At 39.6% G+C, this 23,643-nt stretch overlaps 3 long non-coding RNA genes across 3 annotated transcripts in view; 2 read left to right on the forward strand and 1 right to left on the reverse strand.

Moving 5' to 3' along the window:
• Positions 1–1,189, forward strand: part of LOC309623588 — a 42,270-nt gene extending 41,081 nt beyond the window's left edge. The window contains exon 5 of the long non-coding RNA XR_014241415.1: positions 1,147–1,189. This is a non-coding gene — a long non-coding RNA (uncharacterized lncRNA). The remainder of the gene's footprint in view (positions 1–1,146) is intronic.
• Positions 1–23,643, reverse strand: part of LOC309623587 — a 132,275-nt gene that overhangs the window by 56,066 nt on the left and 52,566 nt on the right. The window lies entirely within an intron of this gene.
• On the forward strand, positions 5,200–14,764 carry LOC309623589. Its single transcript, XR_014241416.1, has 2 exons — positions 5,200–14,378; positions 14,573–14,764. It is a non-coding gene; the product is annotated as an uncharacterized lncRNA (long non-coding RNA).

The following is a 23,643-nucleotide window of genomic DNA, read 5'->3' on the forward strand; positions in this document are numbered from 1 at the left end:
ACAGGAAGCTCCACATTCAGTCATATTATTAAGAAGAGCAGAATCTTGGTCATTTTTATGATTTGGAATTGTCTCATCATTTTTAGTGATATGGTAACAAAATACCCTTATTTTTGTCTTGATCCATTTGTGATCACTGAACAGCTTTGTCTGATGATGGAAGTGTTTGACATTTTTCTCTTCAACATGATAAAAGAACACAAGGCGGGCTTCCCTGGTGGCACAGTGGTTGAGAATCTGCCTGCCAATGCAGGGGACACAGGTTCGAGCCCTGGTCTGGGAAGATCCCACATGCCGCGGAGCAGCTAGGCCCGTGAGCCACAACTACTGAGCCTGCGCGTCTGGAGCCTGTGCTCCGCAACAAGAGAGGCCGCGATAGTGAGAGGCCCGCGCATCGCGATGAAGAGTGGCCCCCGCTTGCCACAACTAGAGAAAGCCCTCGCACAGAAACGAAGACCCAACACAGCCAAAAAAAATAATAATAAACAAATAATAAATAAAAATTAAAAAAAAAAAAAAAAAAAGAACACAAGGCCAGCATCCAGTCCCCTGGTGTTGCTTTTTGCCTTTCCTACCCGTTATCTAAACACTCTTATACTTCCTGTGGTATACTGGATGGATAGTGTTTACCATAAAGTACCTCAGTGAAAATATATAAATTCACTTCTTAGTAAAGTATACGATACCTTTTAATATCTCCTTTATAACTCAGCTGAGACCTATATGTTCAGGTAAATTGTGAGAGAACACAAACCTAGCAAGAGAGAGAGACAGGATCACTGTTCCAGTTAAGCATTCCTTGCTCAGAGGGACTATACTCTTGATGCTGTTTCAACATGCCTGGCACTAGATTCAACACATACCCAGTTTAGCACAAATAAGGCACTCTAGGATTTGGATATAGAGGCATGAAACAAGTTCTTACAGTCCTGGTGCTCATATTTTTGTGGGAAAAGGGAGATGATAGTTAACAAATGATAAAGCTTTGGTTTATAAGATGGAAATGAGAGCTTTGAAGGAAAGTAAATTATGACATGTCAGATAATAGAGAGGCTGGGAGTGTGTGTATATCTTTCTTACGAGGGTAGGAGCCTCAAGTGAGTGAGGATGTCATTACTGATCACTTGCATTTCTATTAACTTACAGGAACTGCTTGGGTGTGGAAGTAAATAGAGGGCAGCAGTGTAGAAAGTCTTGCTTTCTTTGATTAACAGTAAAGATTCCCCATAAAGGTAAAGATATAGATATGGTTCATCTTCATTTTTGCAGTTTCCTGTATACAACATGTGATCATGAGTTTGGACATAGGTTTCTGGGACTTGAGACTTTCCTTTGATCTGGCCACAGATATTTGTGGCATCTTTTTGTTTAACATCCTTTAAGAAACTATTCACTTTAACTATTTCAGGTTTTATATTTGGCATTTTCATTTTGCTTGTATACTGACTGACACAGTATACACTCTGTTAAACCCTGGAGTTCCCCCCAGTCTGAGAAAAGGTTATGTTCATCTGCACTGTTCTAGCCCATCCTGAGTTTATACTGTGAGTAGAGTGATATTTATTTAAGTCTACTGTGATTTCCTGGTGGAAACAACAAAAAGAGCTATCTATGTTTAGAAGGCAATTATCCAAGGAATAACTGAGGTGAGCTACAGAGAGAGGGTATCATTTTGAGTAATATCCTAATTTAATGTGAAAGGAGATAGTGGAAAATTTTAATGCCTTTCTATAAGAGAATTAGTTGAAAGCTTTTTTTTTCAGTGACCCACAAAGCCTCGTATCCCATCTTACTGTTCACAGGTATCATTTCTATATGCTTAGACTTCAAGCACGTATTCTAGAGTAGGAGGATACAAAAGTAACAGCTCTGAGTTTTATTAAAGAGCAAAGGAAAGCCAAATTCTGTCCATTTTTAGTGCTAACTTACATTTTCTTAGCACTGTAAAGATTGTCATTTCATAATTATTAGTCTCCCTTTTGACATCCCTGCAAATCATTCCTTCCATCATTCCTAACATCTTAACGAGAAGGTTAACCATGGTAGAAGAGGTTATTACCCAAACGTACAGAGCTCACAGTAATGGAATCTCAGTTTTGAAAGCCTAGCGTATGCCACCAACTTAACACTTGTCAAAATTTTAAACTCAGAAGAACACTGCCAGGGACTTCCCTGGTGGTCCAGTGGCTAAGACTCTGCGATCCTAATGCAAGGGGCCCAGGTTCAATCCCTGGTCAGGGAACTAGATCCCACGTGCCACAACTAAAGATCCTGCATGCTGCAACTGAAAAGCCCATATGCTGCAACTAAGACCTGACACAGCCAAATAAATAAATTTTTTAAAAAAGAAGAATAACACTGCAAGAAATTACTCACTATGAAAGAAAATATGGCATCAAATTTCACAGATGACTCAAGTGGCAATATGTTCTATTTATGTTACATTATGGAAAGGCATACATAGGGACCTAAAACATCAGTCAGTGGTGAAGGGGTCTGGTAGAAAGGGGCATCACAAAAATGTTCTTTTGGGGTGATGGAGTATAACCCATCTTTTGGTGGTAGCGTTACTGTACATTTGTGAAAACTCACAACTACACTTAAAATATGGTATATATACATATTTAAAATAATTAACAAAAAACAATGCTTTCACATGCTAGGAAAATGTTAATCTTTGCTGAATCTTGATTTTCACGTGTGCAACAGTTATTTCCACCACCTTTTGGTACTACTTACAAAGAATTGAAGGACCGGGAGGAAGGACTCAGTCCTCAACAAGCCTCTCTTGAAATCTCATCTTAATTTAGAAAACACCCTCTAGGGCTGCACTGGCCCTCATCTCATAACAGGAGTGGAGTAAGAGGGTTCCCAGATCTTTTGAGTTTAAGTTAGGTTCCATGGTCAGATCTTTGGAAGTACTATGGTTCTGAAACATAAAGGTGTATCCCATAGTCTCCCCAAGTGGAACCTGCCTGGGAACATCCTAATTCATGATCATCAGCATCATATCTTTTCCAGGGTCATCTTAAGGCCATTTCCAGCTCTACATTTCCCAGCTCAAGCCTACTCTGTACCTCCTACTGGCAAACATCTTTAGAAATCCACACCTGCCCCACTCTGGAAAATTTCTCTGTGGCAACACCAGGGGGCTGTGAGCTGAGATGGTGGAAGAAACAGTGGTCAAACCCATGTCATGGGTACATACCTCTCAGCTGCAACAATCCCAGGTGTCCCATAATTATCATCTCTACTTGCTTACTTACAAAATACTTAAACATCTGCAGATTTTGAACAAGAAAACAAAAGGATCTAGACTCTGACCAAATAACAGGCACTACGTTAGCGTTGCCCTCCCCACACTCCTACACCACAAAGGCCCTAGCAGCCACCCCTCATGCCTCTCAAGTCTCTAAACCACCCAAGATGGCCATAAACCAGGACATTCTGGTGTAAGAAACTATTCTCAGCCTAGTGCTAAACACAGAACAGCCACTGTTGGTAATGGACACAGTCTGGAAATGGAGGATCTCAGAGGCCCTAAGCTGATGATTCAGTGTAGCCAGCTTTCCATTTTGTCTTGGGTCGTGAAGCCAGGATCCCTCAGGCTTTTTTCACCACAGAGGCTTCCTCATTGAAAAGACAATGGTACCTACAGGATAAAGCCAAAAATGGGACCTCTGGCACATCTCAACTACAGGAGGAAGTGTGTTCCCTTCTGAGTAATGCAGTTGTTCTGGAGGAGGTCACCCCTTTTCTAGACTCATTGGCCATTTGGGGAGTCGCTTAGGATCACATGAAGGACCATGAGAGTTCATATACTTTATAGACCATGTGCTACCACCACACCTGATGGAGTCCACTGGAGAGAACGGCAGGTTCTGCCCCCGATCAAACAAGATATCCCTGATAAAAACTGCACCCAAGCATCCGCTCAAATTCCAGCAAGCACGCTAGCACTACAGGATGCCCTGGCCAATAGTCAAACTCATCTGCACATTTTCACAGACCCTTCGACCGTTGCCAATGATCTTGCTATCCAGTCCCACCAATAGTGACAAGAACTTATCTAACTCCTTATCACCGCTCTGGAATAAAGAACTCTGGGAATGTCTTGCTTCACAGTTACCCAATCAAGGTCACTCCTAACTCTGCACATATGAAACCTCTCGGACCTGATGGTATTAATCTTGGCCCTGTGGGCCCATGATGTGTGAAACCGTTGAGAGACCTCTACCCTAAAGCTCTAGGCAGAAATGCAAGGGACTCCCCTCCTCTGCCATGGCTAACGTACTAACTGCCAAGCTTACCTGATAAGGAAAGAAATGCCCCTAGTAGTATAATCAGTGGACATAATTTCCAGGCTGAGGAAGGGGTCCCTACAGCTGATGGAAAATAGACTTAATAGGACCCTTCATCCAATCAGCAGGACTACTTGCTATGCTCTGACCATGGTATATACTTATATTCCTCACTTATCCTATTAGACACGCCACTGATGAAGCCAAAACGGAAGGACTCACCAAGACACTGATGTGACCTACTCATTTCTCAAAAACAAACAAACAAAAAAACAACCTCAAGACACTGGGCTCTAAAAAAAAGGCATTCGGCGGCACTTTTACTTCTTATGACCCCAGGATACAGCCCTCATAGAAGCTAGAATGGCTTCTTTAGACAAACCGTGTTAACTTCTAAATGAGTCTCTTCCTACTGTTTGAGGCATTAGTTAGACCCTCCCACCCCCCACCCCCCCCACCTCGGTATATGAGCCCATTACTTTGTTCTGATCCTCAGGCTTAGTGACACCTTATAAACAGAGGCCTTTCTGCACGAGACATTTCTGTCAAATGGTCATTCTCAACAATCCTTTTGTTTACCGTAAGAGTTTCCAGTAGCAAACACTCATATCCCACCACCGGACCTTCCTCCTAACACCACCTATACTCTGTACCCTGGATGTCAATATTTTATTTTAGGGCATCCTCCTTCATAACACGCTGTGGCCCTTCCCAACACAAAGGTGCTGTTTTCCTACCAATTTCACTCACTGTCCTGAGAGTCACTGGCATTGCCCAGGGTACACACGATGCCATTCAACAAACTCACATCACTGATCCCAGTCAAGAAATGCCTGAAACATTCTAAACACATGCAGCAGGCAACTAACGTTTTAGAGGCTTTCCATGAAGGGGTGGCTGACTTGTTGGCTTTAGACTGTTTATTGGCCACCCAGGGAAAGTTCTGTTCCCCTAAAGGATTGCTTGCTGCCTGTGGGTAAACAACGTGGCAAGGGGCCACCAAGAACTCAACACATGAGAAAACAAATGAAAATAACGAATAACATTACCAAGGTAATTGAATTGAGTTCTGGAACCCCACTGACATATTTTCCTGGATTTCTCCAACACCTTAGGATGACTGGAATTGGAATGCTTTTTTCAAGACTTCCTCATCTTAATTATAACACGTTGCTTGTGCTTTTCACATGGCTATTCAAATTCTTGTGAGATGTGGCATAATTCAGTCAACAGTCATCAGGAGTGAATTTTTAATAAAGGCACTGATTCCATTTTTGATGTGTGACTGTTCATTGGTTTTAGATACCCACTCACCCTGCCTGGTCTGCAATAGGCAATCAAGTTACAAAGGTAGACACGTGCCTCTTTTCTCTTTGTGCCAGTGGATAGGAGGGTCAAACCTTGAATACCCAAACTCAACTCCTTGATACATTAAAGGCCCAACCCACTCTCCTCTTTGCTGCAGCCACCTGCACCCACTTAACACTTGCCCTACTCTCCTAAAAATTGCCTTTGTGGAATAAACCAAGACCAGAAGCCACTCGAGCCAGTAAACTGTAGGAACACATGAATTGCTGGAGACACAGTGTAAACTCGCTTGAGAATTAAAAGGTCTGCAGAACCCAGTCTTAGAGGGCCACCCACAATTCACGAATTCTTCCTGCAGGAGCCAAACCATGTTCTTACCATAAAGATTTTTCTTTAAAAAATTGCCTCATGCTTCATGCAGCAAACAGGGAAATATTTTGATATATACACAATGCATTCTGTTCTTTGTATCTTAGGCTATTTCTCAAAGGAAACTAGCTTGCCAACGCTTTATCTGATTAGAGAAAGAGCAATTATGCAACTCCAGCCCTTTTCAGCTTTCCTCTATGATTAAAAGAAAAAAAGAAAGGCTGAGAACTTTCTCTGATTTTCATAGTCCAGTCCATAGAAACAGTCCTATGCACAGTCTGTTCCACCAAAACTTTGCAGGCTTAATCGTAATATAATAGAACATATTCCATCCCAAATACCTTACCACCATATATCATCAGGGTCCCAATACAGTAACAGTGGATTAAAACAGAGAGCTGCAAGACATAGACTCTACTCAAGAATGAGCTTCTGGGACTACTCAAACACCAGGAAGAAAAATTCAAGGGCACTAGAGGATATTGAAGCTCCTTATACTTACAGCTATGTCAAGCATTAAACATACTCTAACCTCCTGTTCAAGAACACATAAAACCTCACACTAAAGACCTATTTGCCTCAAATTACCTGATACATCTGGTTTTCAACCAAAAATTAGAAGGCATACTAAAAGGTAAGAGAAAACACATTGTGAAGAGAGAAAGCAATCATCAAAACAATACTCAAGTACAGGAGAGATTTTTGAATGACCAGGCTATTAATTTAAAATAACTATTAATTTCACACAAAGCTGATTTCAGAACAAGGAAAATTATCAGGGAGAAAGAGGGGCATTACATACAGATAAAAAGCGCCAACTCTCCAGGAAGACATAAGAAGCCTTTATTATACATGTGCTGAAACATATTGACAGAATAAGTGATGCAAAAATGTACAAAACTGGAATATGAGGTAGACAAATCTACAATTCTAACTGAACATTTCAATGTCACTGTCAGTAACTGACAAATCCTGCAGGCAGAAAGTCAGTAAACATATTTTTGAAGAGAACAGTACCATCAATCAACTGGTTTTATTTGATATTTATAAAATACGTCATCCAACAACAGCAGACTAGCCATTCTTCTCAAGATAACATGGAACATTTACCAGATAGACCACATTCTGGGCCATAAAACACGCCTGAAAAGTAAAGAATATAAATCCTACAAATAGGGAGAGACGGATGGAGAGGGAGGGAGAGGGAGAGAGGGAGAGGGAGGGAGGGAGGGTTTATTATATCCTATAATATGGTTTATTATAAGATATTGAATATAGTTCCCTGTGCTATACAATAGGACCCTGTTGTTTATCTATTTTATATATAGTATTTTGTATCTGCTAATCCCAAACTCCTAATTTATCCCTCCCCTACCCCCTTTCCCCTTTGGTAACCGTAAGTTTGTTTTCTATATCTGTGAATCTGTTTTTGTTTCCTAAGTTCATTTGTATCACAGTTTAGATTCCACATGTAAGTGATATCTTATGGTATTTCTCTTTCTCTTTCTTCACTTAGTATGGTAATCTCTAGGTCCATCCATGCAGCTGCAAATCCTAATGACCTCATTTTAATTCAATCACTTCTTTAAAGACTCTATCTCCAAATACACTCACATTCGGAGGTACTGGTGGTTAGGGCTTCGACATATGAATTTCCGGGGGACACAGTTCAGGTCATAACACAACTCAAAAGTCCATCAACAAATGGATGGACAAAAAACTGTCTTCCATCTCTACAATGGAGTACCACGTAGCAATAAAGAGGAGCAAATGACATTGATGCACGGTGACACGGATGCATGTCACAGACACAAAACAATAGATACCATATGATTCCATTGGTGTGAAGTTCTCAACCAGGCGAGACTAATGCTTAGTAACAGAAATCAGAACTGTGACCATCTCTTAATGGGGATGGGACCCACTTGCGAGGGGTGCCAGGCAGGTGATGGGAATTTTCTCCATCTTGATCTGGGCGGTTGATGACACAGACAAATACACACGTAAAACATCCAGCTACCCTTAAAAAAAAGAGTCAGACCCTTAAAAAAATCCAGCTACACATATAAGATCTGTGTATTTTAATAATAAAATCTGGAGAGGAACAAAGCAAAGATCAGAGTCCCTCCATCCCAATTCTCTGCTTTATTTTGATTGTAGCAGTTCTCACTCTTTCAAATCCCCTTGTTCATTGTGGAGTTTGCCTGCCTGCCTTGTTCTTGAGACAGGCAGGGGCGGCATTGGTCTGTCTTATTGCTACGTGCATGCCCAGCCCCAGAACCAGGACTGCAATAGTCAGCGGTAGATCAGTGGTTGTGTGACGATGTCTGTGTAAGTTTTTGATTGGTAGTTGCAAACGACTGCATGTCAGTGTGGACAAAGCTGACAGGCACATTACACATGTGCGTGATTATGGTCACCGTGGTGATGATGGGGTGTTAGAAAGGCTTCCTCATGACACAAAAAGAGGAAACAAGTGCTGACCATTCGTTTTGACTGTCATGGGGTTCAATGTCTTTTTTGCTATAGCTTGCTTTTTAAAAACTGCAAACATGCTTGAGGGAGAAAAGCAGGTTGCAGACAGATATGTGTGGTAGAATAGATTAACCTAATGTTTTTAAAGACACAGAATAACTGAGTTTAGGGACGTGTGATAACTGTGGGAAAACCTGGACAGGAAGGAGACAGATCAACACTTTCATAGTGGTTGTGTCTGGGGAAGCAGCAGACGGGGATCCGAGAGGCACACAAATGGGCTTCCGCTGTGCCTTGAATATTTATTTCATTAAATAAAGACAAAAAAAAAAAAACCCTGCTGTTGTGCAAAACAGTATGACAGGTCCACAAAAAATTAGAAATAGAATTACTGTAGAATAGAAATATGACCCAGCTATTCTACTGGGAATTGAAAGTGTGTTCTCGGGACTTCCCTGGCAGTCCAGTGGTTAAGACTCCATGCTTCCATTGCAGGGGGCACGGGTTCGATCCCTGGTCGGGGAACTAAGATCCCACATGCCATGCGGCATGGCCAAAAGATTTTTTTTAAAAAGGGGGGGTTCTCAAACAGATATTTGTACATCCACATTCACAGCAGCATGATTCACACTAGCCAAAAGGTGGAAGAAACCACAGTGTCCATCAACGGATGAATGAACAAAATGTGGTCCATTCATACAACGGAATATTATTCAGTCTTAAAAACGAGGGACTTTCCTGGTGGTGCAGTGGTTAAGAATCCGGCTGCCAATGCAGGGGACACAGGTTCGAGCTCTGGTCCGGGAAGATCCCACATGCCGCGGAGCAACTAAGCCCGTGCACCACAACTACTGAGCCTGCACTCTAGAGCCCGCAAGCCACAACTACTGAGCCCACATGCCACAACTACTGAAGCCCGCGTGCCTAGAGCCTGTGCTCTGCAACAAGAGAAGCCACCACAGTGAGAAGCCCACTCACCTCAACGAAGAGTAACCCCTGCTCGTCACAACTAGAGAAAGCCTGTGCACAGCAAAGAAGACCAAAAATAAATAAATTTATTTTTAAAATAATTTTTAAAACTATTAAAAAAAAAAAAAAGGAAGGAACTTCTGAGAATTCCCTGGCGGTCTAGTGGTTAGGACTCTGTGCTCTCACCACTAAGGGCCCAGGTTCAATCCCTGGTCGGGAAACTAAGATCCCACAAGCTGTGTGGTGTAGCCAAAAAAAAAAAAAGGCTAAAGAGAATATTTTAAAAAAAGAGAGAGGAGGAACTTCTGACACTTGCTACAATGTGGATGCACCTTGAGGACATCATGCTCAGTGAAATAAGTCAGTCACAAAGAGCAAATACTGTGTGATTCCATTCGTATGAGGTCTCTAAAGGAGTCAAATCCAGAGAGACAGAAAGCAGAATGGTGGGTGCCAGGGGCTGAGGTTGGGGAGGGATGAGGAGTTAGTGGGGGTTTTTTTTGTTTTTTGTTCTTAATTGAAGTATAGTTCATTTGCAATGTTGTGTTAATTTCTACCATACTGCAAAGTGACTCAGTTATACATATACATATTCATTTTCATAGTCTTTTCCATTATGGTTTATCACAGGATACTGAATACAGTTCCCTGTTCTATACAGTAGGACCTTGTTGTTTACCCATCCTATATATCACAGCTTGCATCTGCTAATCCCAAACTCCCATTCCTTCCCTCCCCCACACCCCCTCCTCCTTGGAGACCACAAGTCTGTTCTCTATGTCTGTGAGTCTGTTTCTGTTTCTTAGGTAAGTTCATTTGTGTCATATTTTAGATTCCACACGTAAGTGATATCATATGGTATTTGTCTTTCTCAGTCTGACTGACTTTGCTTAGTATGATAATCTCTAGGTCCATCCATGTTGCTGGAAATGGCATTATTTCACTCTTTTTTATGGCTGAGTAATATTCCATTGTATATACATAGCACATATTTTTTTTTAATTTTATTTTATTGAAGTATAGTTGATTTACAATGATGTATTAATTTCTGCTGTACAAAGTGATTCAGTTATACATATATATACATTCTTTTTCATATTCTTTTCCCTTATGGTTTATCACAGGATATTGACTATAGTTCCCTGTGCTATATAGTAGGACCTTGTTGTTTATCCATTCTCTATATAGTAGTTTGCATCTGTTAATACCAAACTCCCAATCCATCCCTCCTCCACCACCCTAGGAGTTGGTGTTTAATAGGGACAGAGTTTCAGTTTCACAAGATGAAGAGAGTTCTGGAGATGGAAGCTACTGATAGTTCCACAATGTGAAATTACTTAATGCCATTGAACTGTACGCTTAAAAATGGTTAAGATGGCTTAAAATTTTTTTTAAATCTCAGTCATGATTCTTGACTGAATAAATTAGATCATTAAGGGTTACAAAATGATTACCTCAGTCTATTCTTTCACCTACATTTATTAATTGCCATTCTATTGGAAATAGAGCTTTCTTCTGATCAGCAGGCACGATCTGGTTATCATGAAACACAGTCCCTGCTGGAAAGACAGAAAAGGCTTCAATGATTTAAAAATGTGGCATTTGTAGGAATTCCCTGGCGGTCCAGTGATTAGGACTCAGTGCTTTCACTGCTGGGGCCCGGGTTTGATCCCTGGTCAGTGATCTAAGATCCCACAAGCCGCGCTGTGCGGCTGGAAAAAAAAAAAAAGCGGCATTTGTGAATAGTCACTTCAAATGGTAATGAGGTTTTTTTGTGTGTGTTTGTCTGTTTGTTCATTTTATTTATTTATTTTTGGCTGCATTGGGTCTTCGTTGCTGTGCACGGGCTTTCTCCAGTTGTGGCGAGCGGGGGCTACTCTTCATTGCGGTGCACGCGCTTCTCATTGCGTGGCCTCTCATTGCGGAGCACAGGCTCTAGGTACGCAGGCTTCAGTAGTTGTGGCACGTGGGCTCAGTAGTTGTGGCTTGTGGGCTCTAGAGCGTAGGCTCAGTAGTTGTGGCACACGGCCTTAGTTGCTCCATGGCATGTGGGATCTTCCCAGACCAGGGCTCGAACCCATGTACCCTGCACTGGCAGACGGATTCTTAACCACTGCACAACCAGGGAAGTCCGGTAATGAGGTTTTGAGCACCAGTGCATTTCCACTGATTAAATGTACGCCAATCTGCAGCCACTGTGGAAAACAGTATGGCGGTTCCTCAGAAAACTAAAAATAGAATTACCTCGGGGGTTACTTACAATTTGGGACTTCTCTGGAGGTACAGTGATTAAGACTTCACCTTCCAATGCAGGGGGTGTGGGTTCGTTCCCTGGTCAGGGAGCTAAGATCCCACATGCCTTGTGGCCAAAAAACCAAAACATAAAACAAAAGCAATATTGTAACAAATTCAGTAAAGACTTTAAAAATGGTCCACATCAAAAAAAATCTTAAAAAAAAAACAATTATCTTATGATCCAGCAATCCTGGGCATATATCCAGAAAAAACTCTAATTCAAAAAGATACATCCACCCCTATGTTCATTGCAGGACTATTCACAATAGCCAAGACATGGAAACAACCTAAATGTCTATCAACAGATGAATGGATAAAGAAGATGTGGTACATATATATACAATGGAATATTACTCAGCCATTAAAAAAAAGAATGAGGGGCTTCCCTGGTGGCGCAGTGGTTGAGAATCTGCCTGCTGATGCAGGGGACACGGGTTCAAGCCCTGGTCTGGGAGGGTCCCACATGCCGCGGAGCAACTAGGCCCATGAGCCACAACTACTGAGCCTGCGCGTCTGGAGCCTGTGCTCTGCAACAAGAGAGGCCACAACAGTGAGAGGCCCGCGCACCGTGATGAAGAGTGGCCCCTGCTTGCTGCAACTAGAGAAAGCCCTCACACAGAAACGAAGACCCAACGCAGCCAAAAAGTAAAAATATATAAAAATAAATAAATAAATTTAAATAGCATATATTGACATAAAAAAAAGAATGAAATAATGCCATTTGCAGCAACATGGATGCAGCTGGGATTATCATACTAGTGAAGTAAGTCAGAAAGAGAAAGACAAATACCATATGTTATCACTTATATGTGGAATCTAAAATATGGCACAAATGTACCTATCTACGAAACAGAAACAGACAGACACAGAGAACAGACTTATGGTTGCCGAGGGGGAGGGGGAATGGGGGAGGGATGGACTGGAAGTTTGGGGTTAGTAGATGCAATCTATTACATATAGAATGGATAAACAAGGTCCTACTGTATAGCACAGGGAACTATAGTCAACATCCTGGAATAAACCATAATGGAAAAGAATATTTAAAAAATATGTATATGTGTATAACTGAGTACAGCAGTACTTTGCTGTACAGCAGAAATTAACATAGCATTGTAAATCAACTATACTTCAATTAAAAATTAATTTAAAATAAATAAACAACATTCTTAAATAAAAACCCAACAAGGGTTTAAAATCAAGATTGAAAGTTACTTCACCACAGTGGAGTTAAAAAAAAGAAAAAAGGACAATGCAGAATATCACAATATATTGGTACCTCACCTTCACAACAAAAATATTTTTCTATCTTTCACTACATTACAGATTTCATATGCATTCATTTAAGTTTATTTCCTGTCTTTCCTATCTGATGTAACAGATGCATCTAATGATAATGATGATAATGAGTGTCTGTGTTCCCAGGATGCATGTAGAAAAGAGGATGTACCTAAGTAGTTTTAACCCTCCACTATGGTTTAGGGGGTGAAAGAGAAAATCAGCTTTGCAATGGAAATAGTCTATATTAATTTTTAATTGGATATTTTTCTAATAAACATCTGGAGTTAGGCTGTTATAAAATTATAAAACAGACTCACAACTGTGACATTTAGTATTCTGGACCTAGGCCTGGCCTGCTCCTGAGGCTTTGTTCTTGTGCATTACACCTACTGGTTGACACTTGGTGTGGTACTTCTCCAGGAAGGGAAGGCTCACAGACAGTTAATTCCCCGAGATTCAGAAGCAGCCACAACGTAGATAAATGCTCATGATTTGTTTGATTGAGGGATTTCTACAAAAAAAAAATGTGCTTTTAATAAAATAACAGCATAGGGGACCTCCCTGGTGGCGCACTGGATAAGACTCTGTGCTCCCAATGCAGGGGGCCCGGGTTTGATCCCTGGTCAGGGAACTAGATCCCACGTGCATGCCGCAGCTAAGAGTTCACATGCCACCACTAAGGAGCCCACGAGCTGCAACTAAGGAGCCTGCCTGCCTCAACTAAGGAGCCCATGTGCTGCAACTAAGGAGCCCGCAAGTGCAACTAAGACCCAGCGCAACCAAATAAATAAATAAATAAATATTTTAAAAATAAATAAATAAAATAATAGCATAAATATAGTAGATTTTAAAATACTTTCAGGCCAGAAGATTTAAAGAAAAAAGCTACATAGACACTATTGAGCAGACTGATGTGAAACTGCCAGTGCCTATTTAAAGAACTATTGTTTTGTAAGCTTAAAAAAAAATACATTCACCCCTATGCTCATAGCAGCACTATTCACAATAGCCAAGACATGGAAACAACCTAAATGTCTGTCAGCGAATGAATGGATAAAGAAAATGTGGTACAAATGTACAATGGAATACTACTCAGACATAAAAAAGAATGAAATAACGCATTTGCAGCAACATGGGTGCAACTAGAAATTATCATACTAAGTGAGGTAAGTCAGAAAGAGAAAGACAAATACCATGTGATATCGCTTATATGTGGAATCTAAAATATGACACAAATGGACTTATCCACAAAACAGAAACAGACTCACAGACATTGAGAACAGACTTGCAGTTGCCAAGGGAGGGGCCGGGGGGGAGGAATGGAGTGGGAGTTTGGGGTTAGCAGATGCAAACTATTATATACAGAATGAATAAACAAACAAGGTCCTACTATATTGAGCCTGCGCGTCTGGAGCCTGTGCTCCACAACAAGAGAGGACGCGATAGTGAGAGGCCAGTGCACCATGATGAAGAGTGGCCCCCACTTGCCACAACTAGAGAAAGCCCTCGCACAGAAATGAAGACCCAACACAGCCATAAATAAATAAATAAATAAAAATTTAAATTTTAAAAAAAAGGTCCTACTATATAGCATGGGGAACTATACTCAATATCCTGTGATAAACCATAATGGAAACAAATATGAAAAAGAATGTATAGGGAATTCGCTGGCGGTCCAGTGGTTAGGACTCCATGCTTCCACTGCAGGGTCCCTGGTCGGGGAACAATGATCCTGCATGCTGTGTGGTGCGGCCAAAAAAAAAAAAGAATGCTGTGTGTGTGTGTGTGTGTGTGTGTATACACACACACACACACATATGTGTAACTGAATCACTTTGCTGTGCAGCAGAAATTAACACAACATTGTAAATCAACTCTACTTCAATTTAAAAAAAAAAGAATGGCTGTCATCAAAAAGTCTACAAATAATAAATGCTAAAGAGGATGTGGAGAAAAGGGAACCCTCATATACCATTAGTGGGAATATAAGTTGGTGCAGCCACTATGGAAAACAGTATGGAGGTTCCTTAAAAAACTCAAAATAGAACTACCATATGATCCAGCAATTCCATTCCTGGGCATATCTGGAAAAAATGAAAACTCTAATTTGAAAAGATATATGCACCCCATGTTCATAGTAGCACTATTTTCAATAGCCAAAATATGGATGCAACCCAAGTGCCCATCAACAGACAGATGGATAAAGAAGATGTGGTAGGTATATACAATGGAATATTACTCAGCCATAAAAAAGAATGAAAATGAAAAAGGAGAAGTAACCACTGACACTGCAGATATACAAAAGATCATGAGAGATTACTACAAGCAACTCTACGCCAATAAAATGGACAACCTGGAAGAAATGGACAGATTCTTAGAAATGCACAAACTGCCGAGACTGAACCAGGAAGAAATAGAAAATATGAACAGACCAATCACAAGCACTGAAATTGAAACTGTGATTAAAAACCTTCCAACAAACAAAAGCCCAGGACCAGATGGCTTCACAGGTGAATTCTATCAAACATTTAGAGAAGAGCTAACACCTATCCTTCTCAAACTCTTCCAAAATATTGCAGAGGGAGGAACACTCCCAAACTCATTCTACGAGGCCACCATCACCCTGATACCAAAACCAGACAAAGATGTCACAAAGAAAGAAAACTACAGGCCAATATCACTGATGAACATAGATGCAAAAATCCTCAACAAAATACTCGCAAACAGAATCCAACAGCACATTAAAAGGATCATACACCATGATCAAGTGGGGTTTATCCCAGGAATGCAAGGATTCTTCAATATACGTAAATCAATCAATGTGATACACCATATTAACAAATTGAAGGAGAAAAACCATATGATCATCTCAATAGATGCAGAGAAAGCTTTCGACAAAATTCAACACCCATTTATGATAAAAGTCCTGCAGAAAGTAGGCATAGAGGGAACTTTCCTCAACATAATAAAGGCCATATATGACAAACCCACAGCCAACATTGTCCTCAATGGTGAAAAACTGAAACCATTTCCACTAAGATCAGGAACAAGACAAGGTTGCCCACTCTCACCACTATTATTCAACATAGTTTTGGAAGTGTTAGCCACAGCAATCAGAGAAGACAAAGAAATAAAAGGAATCCAAATCGGAAAAGAAGAAGTAAAGCTGTCACTGTTTGCAGATGACATGATACTATACATAGAGAATCCTAAAGATGCTACCAGAAAACTCCTAGAGCTAATCAATGAATTTGGTAAAGTAGCAGGATACAAAATTAATGCACAGAAATCTCTTGCATTTCTATACACTAATGACGAAAAATCTGAAAGTGAAATTAAGAAAACACTCCCATTTACCACTGCAACAAAAAGAATAAAATATCTAGGAATAAACCTACCTAAGGAGACAAAAGACCTGTATGCAGAAAATTATAAGACACTGATGAAAGAAATTAAAGATGATACAAATAGATGGAGAGATATACCATGTTCCTGGATTGGAAGAATCAACATTGTGAAAATGACTCTACTACCCAAAGCAATCTACAGATTCAATGCAATCCCTATCAAACTACCACTGGCATTTTTCACAGAACTAGAACAAAAACTTTCACAATTTGTATGGAAACACAAAAGACCCCGAATAGCCAAAGCAATCTTGAGAACGAAAAATGGAGCTGGGGGAATCAGGCTCCCTGACTTCAGACTATATTACAAAGCTACAGTAATCAAGACAGTTTGGTACTGGCACAAAAACAGAAATATAGATCAATGGAACAGGATAGAAAGCCCAGAGATAAACCCACGCACATATGGTCACCTTATCTTTGATAAAGGAGGCAAGCATATACAGTGGAGAAAAGACAGCCTCTTCAATAAGTGGTGCTGGGAAAATTGGACAGATACATGTAAAAGTATGAAATTAGAACACTCCCTGACACCATGCACAAAAATAAACTCAAAATGGATTAAAGACCTAAGTGTAAGACCAGACACTATCAAACTCTTAGAGGAAAACATAGGCAGAACATTCTATGACATACATCACAGCAAGATTCTTTTTGACCCAGCTCCCAGAGAAATGGAAATAAGAACACAAATAAACAAATGGGACCTAATGAAACTTAAAAGCTTTTGCACAGCAAAGGAAACCATAAACAAGACCAAAAGACAACCATCAGAATGGGAGAAAATATTTGCAAATGAAGCAACTGACAAAGGATTAATCTCCAAGATTTACAAGCAGCTCATGCAGCTCAATAACAAAAAAACGAACAACCCAATCCAAAAATGGGCAGAAGACCTAAATAGACATTTCTCCAAAGAAGATATACAGATGGCCAACAGACACATGAAAGAATGCTCAACATCATTAATCATTAGAGAAATGCAAATCAAAACTACAATGAGATATCATCTCACACCAGTCAGAATGGCCATCATCAAAAAATCTAGAAACAATAAATGCTGGAGAGGGTGTGGAGGAAAGGGAACTCTCTTGCACTGTTGGTGGGAATGTAAATTGATACAGCCACTATGGAGAACAGTATGGAGGTTCCTTAAAAAACTACAAATAGAACTACCATACGATCCAGCAATCCCACTACTGGGCATATACCCTGAGAAAACCATAGGTCAAAAAGAGTCATGTACCAAAATGTTCATTGCAGCTCTATTTACAATAGCCAGGACATGGAAGCAACCTAAATGTCCATCGACAGATGAATGGATAAAGAAGATGTGGCACATATATACAATGGAATATTACTCAGCCATAAAAAGAAATGAAATGGAGGTATTTGTAATGAGGTGGATGGAGTTAGAGTCTGTCATACAGAGTGAAGTAAGTCAGAAAGAGAAAAACAAATACAGTATGCTAACACATATATACGGAATCTAAGGGAAAAAAAAGCCATGAAGAACCTAGTGGCAAGACGGGAATAAAGACACAGACCTACTAGAGAATGGACTTGAGGATATGGGGAGGGGGTGGGGTGAGATGTGACAGGGTGAGAGAGTGTCATGGACATATATACACTACCAAATGTAAAATAGATAGCTAGTGGGAAGCAGCCGCATAGCACAGGGAGATCAGCTCGGTGCTTTGTGACCACCTAGAGGGGTGGGATGGGGAGGGTGGGAGGGAGGGAGATGCAAGAGGGAAGAGATATGGGAACATATTGTATATGTAATAACTGATTCACTTTGTTATAAAGCAGAAGCTAACACACCATTGTAAGGCAATTATACTTCAATAAAGATGTTTAAAAAACAAAAACAAAAACAAAAAAAAAGAATGAGATATTGCCATTTGCAGCAACATAGATGGACCTAGAGAATATCATGCTAAGTGAAACAAGTCAGACACAGAAAGAGAAATACTATATGATATCACTTATAGGTGGAATCTAAAACATAGTACAAATGAATCTATATACAATACAGAAACAGACTCACAGACACAGAAAACAAACTTACTGTTACCAAAGGGAGCAGGGAGGAAGGGAGGGAGAAATTAGGAATATGGGATTAACAGATAAAAAACTACTATATGTAAAAATAGATAAGCAACAAGAATTTACTGTATAGCACAGGGATCTGTATTATTACCAATATCTTGTAATAAGCTATAATGGAATATAGTCTGAAAAAAACTTGAATCACTATACTGTACACCTGAAACTAAAACAACCTTGTAAATCGACTATACTTCAATAAAAAATAAAATTAAAATTAAAAAATAATAGAAATGAATGTATATGCAAAACAAAAACAGACTCACAGATATAGAAAACAAACCAGTGGTTATCAGTAGGTAGAGGGAAGCAGGGAGGGGCAGTTAGGGGTATGAAATCAAGAGGTACAAACTGCTATATATAAAATTGATATGCAACAAGGATACATTGTATAGCACAAGGAATTATAGCTATTACCTTGTAATAACTTTTAATGGAGTATAATCTTTAAAAATACTGAATCACTATGCTGTATACATAAAACTAATATTGTAAATCAACTATACTTCAATTAAAAAGAGAAAGAAAATCAATAATGTAATCTTCCACTCTAGGAAACTGGAGTAAGACAAATTAGAAGAAATAAGATGATCAGAACATAAATCAATGAAATTAAAATAACAGGGAGTTTTTAATAGAGAAAAACAACAAAAACCAAAGCTGATTCTTTGGAAAGGTCAAAAAAAACAAAGCTGATTCTTTGGAAAGATCAATGAAATTGATAAACTTCTAACCAGGCTAGCCAAGAAAAAAAGAGAAGACACAAATTATTAATATCATAAATGAAAGTGAGGCCATCACAAATGATCTCATTGGCAGTAAGGGATAACAAAGGAGTATTATGAACAATTCTATGCCCACAAATTTGATAATGTAGATCCACTGAACCAATTTATTGAAAGACACAATCTACTAAAACCCCTGAAAAGAAACAGGTAATCTGAATAGACCTATATCTATTAAAGTAATTGAATCAATAATTGATGACCTTCTAAAAATAAGAAAGCACCAGGCCCAGATGAATTCACTGGTGAATTCTACCAAACATTTAAGGAAGAATTATATCAATTCTCTTCATTCTTTTATACAAAACAGATACAGAGGGAATACTCCCTAAGTCATTCTATAAGGCCACCATTACCTTAATACCAAAACCAGAAAAAGACATAAAAAAGGAGAAATTCAGATTATTATCTCTCTGAACATAGACGCAAAATCCTCAACAATAATAGCAAATTGAATCTAACAATGTATAAATAGAACTATAGACCATGACCAACTATAGACCATGACCAACTGGAGTTTATTCCAGGTATGCAAGGGTAGATCAACATTCAAAAATCAATTAAAGTAATCCATCACATCAACAGGCTAAAAGAGAAGTCATAGAATCATATCAATAGATGAAGAACAAGCATTTGACAAAATCCAACACCCATTCCTGATTTAAAAACAAAACTAGGGCTTCCCTGGTGGTGCAGTGGTTGAGAATCTGCCTGCCAATGCAGGGGACATGGGTTCGAGCCCTGGTCTAGGAAGATCCCACATGCCGCGGAGCAACTAGGCCCGTGAGCTACAACTACTGAGCCTGCGCGTCTGGAGCTTGTGCTCCGCAACAAGAGAGGCCGCGACAGTGAGAGGCCCGCGCACCGCAACAAAGAGTGGCCCCCACTCGCCGCAACTAGAGAAAGCCCATGCACAGAAACGAAGACACAACACAGCCAAAAATAAATAAATAAATAAATAAATAAAAATTAAAAACAAAACAAAACTATCAGCCTTCTAGGAACAGAATGGAAATTCCTCAACTTCACAATGAACACGTAAGAAACCTTTCAGCTAATATCATACTTAATAGTGAGAAACTAAACCCTTCCTCCCCCCACCCCCAAAATTGGGAACAAGATAAGGCTGTCCTCTCTCACCACTCTTATTCATACTAGAAATCCTAGCTAATAAGACAAGAAAAGGAAACATACTCCTTCCCCCTTGCTTACAGTTTTCTCTATTTTTAACATTTTGCATTAGTGTGCATTTGTAAAAATGGATGAACCAATATTGGAACATTAACTAACATCTGTAGATAACATTACAGTTCATTCTTTGTTTTGTACACTTCTATGACTTTTGACAAATGCATGATGTCATACATTCACCATTACCATATTTTCCAGATACAGTTCACTGTCCAAAAAATCTCCTGTACTTCCCCTATTCATCCCTATTTACTTACATCACCACACACTCCCATTTTTCAGATCCTTGGCATTGGTGATATTTTATTGTCTCAACAGTTTCGCCCTTTCCAGAATATCATATAGTTGTAATCATACAGATTGTAGCCTTTGGGGGTAGGAGGTTTTTTTCACTTAGCAAAATGTATTTAGGGTTCCCATATATTTTCCTGACAGTTCATTTCTTTTTAGTCCCTGAATAAATATTCCATTGTTTGGATATACCACGATTTGTTTATCCATTCATCTATTGGGCCTCTAGATTGCTTCTAGTTTTTGGTATATACGAATAAAGCTTCTATACATGTGTGTGTGCATGTTTTTGTGTGGCCATAGGTTTTCAAGTCATTTGGGTAACTATGTAGAGGCACAATTGCTGGATCATATATATGGTAAGACTTAGGTGTAGTTTTGCAAGAAACTATCAGACTGTCTTCCAAAGTGAACTTCTCAGGCCCAAGAAATATAGTTAGAATAGATGTACTTATTAACCTTTATTGGTTTCTAACACTTTTGTTGAGGCATATTCTGGTAGGAAAGGCCAAATGGATGCTTCTTGATCTGTTCCCCAACCAAGATAATAACTCAGAAGTGACACCTTATCCATGGAAGAATTACATAGATAAGTTCTGTCATCAAAGACCTGAAAGATACAGGAGCATTTTTTTTTACCACCTTCTTTTTTAATTCACATGTTTGTTACAATACAAAACTATGGAGAGTGAGTTTATAATATTACATACATAAATAGTTTGGGATGTTAATCACAGCTGTTTTCTAACTATGGTATCATTACTGGAGCATAGGAACAAGCTTTGTGGCATCTGGTATACAGCTTCTGCTTTTTGCCCATCTCGGCCAGTAGAGTTCATCAGAATCAATTTTCCCTTTCTTGGCAATCACAATAGTGTATATTTTTACTGTCTTGTCTTAGGGCTAGGTCGTAAGTCCTTACCTTTATCAAAATAGAGTACAGACACGCATATCAGATATCAGGGTATAAATGCCATGAACATACATGGCCATGTATGTTTGTGGATTTTCTAGGGTTTCAGTTGTCTGAGAACAGGATGAAATATGACCTGAAGTATGGGAGATAAACTGGTGCACCTTGTACTGTCCTCCATCAGGTAGGTAGCAAGGTCAGTGGGAATGTTTAGATTATGGAGACCATATACATATTTGAGTTTGCCACTCAGATTCATCTACTGGTCACACATAAGAGTGCCAGTTTTGCACAGGAACCAGAACAGGAAAAGTTCTGCATCATGTCCTTGATGAAACTGCCTTTCTATTTAGGTCTTATTACACAGATCTGATTGGAATATGCTGTGTGGAACTGATGGAAATCCCAAATAGTAGAATCACAGAGTAGATCCCTGACATTGACAGTCTAGTCATACCCTCTTCTCCTGAAAACATTTCAACCTTTGAAAACTAACCTTAGCTTCCTACTGGGTCCTGGTACAGACTAAATTTCTGACCACAAGGGACTATATAATGTTGACCTTTAATGCCCATCATCACTGGGCACTGAACCATAAAACTGCGTTAAGAATAGCATTCATTATAATATGGGAAAGGTATACATAAACGACTGGGCCTGAGCATGTTTCAGAACACAAGTTCCAGGACTCCCCTGGCAGTCCAGTGATTAAGACTTTGCCTTCCAATGCAGAGGCTGGGGGTTCGATCCCTGGTCAGGGAGCTGAGATCCCGCATGCCTCGAGGTCAAAAAACCAAAACATAAAAGAAGCAATATTGTAACAAATTCAATAAAGACTTTAAACATGGTCCATATCAAAAAAATAAAATAACACAAGTTCCTTTTTTAAAAAATTAAGATATAATTGGTATATAACATTGTGGAGGCTTAAGGTGTACAATGGGTTGATTTGATACATTTATATACTGTAATATGTTTACCACTGTAACTTTAGCTAACACCTCTAACATGTCACGTAATTATTACTTCTTTTGTGGTGAAAACATTTAAGGTCTCATCTCTTAGCAATTTTGAAGTATATAATACAGTGTTATTAACTATAATTACTGTGCTGTGCATTAGATCTCCAGAACTTTTCATCTTCTAGTTGCAAGTCTGCACCTTTGTAAAACATCTCCCCAATTCCCCCACCCCCTGGTAACCACCATTCTGCTGTTTCTATAAGTTTGACTTTTAATTAGCAGGTAGTTCAGACTCCCTTTGTACTTGTGCCTAGTAATATCCTATCATCTTCATCCTTAGCCCACACCTCTGCTCTCCTGGGTGTCTTGAGTTAGATTCTTTCAATGTATATTACCCAAGGATATTTAATGGGAAGTTTTGTACATTTCCAGGTGGAAGAGCCTTCTTGTCTTTTGTTTTTGTTAATTTCTATTTTTAAATGTGTTATTTTGCCTTGTCTTCTGAGACCATCTTAGTCATATTTCTGCATTATGGACACACTGATATTTTGTTATGCTTTAATGTATATTTTGGTGAATGCCTTGTCACCTAAGACAAATGTACATTCTTATTATTAGAATGTTGTCTTCCATATATATCCATTGGATACATCCTATTCAGAAGTGTTATATTTTCATCATGAACTGTGGCTTTTAGCATCAAAAAAGTGTTATTCAAAATAAATAAACAATAGAAACCAAGAAAAAGAAAAAAAAATTTTGATTAAAAAAGTGTCCGGGCTTCCCTGGTGGCGCAGTGGTTGAGAATCTGCCTGCCAATGCCGGGGACACGGGTTCGAGCCCTGGTCTGGGAAGATCCCACATGCCGCGGAGCAACTGGGCCCGTGAGCCACAATTACTGAGCCTGCGCGTCTGGAGCCTGTGCTCCGCAACAAGAGAGGCCGCGATAGTGAGAGGCCCACGCACCGCGATGAAGAGTGGCCCCCGCTC

Source organism: Balaenoptera borealis (genome assembly GCF_965194805.1).
Source record: "Balaenoptera borealis genome assembly, chromosome: 2".
NCBI lineage: Eukaryota > Metazoa > Chordata > Mammalia > Artiodactyla > Balaenopteridae > Balaenoptera > Balaenoptera borealis.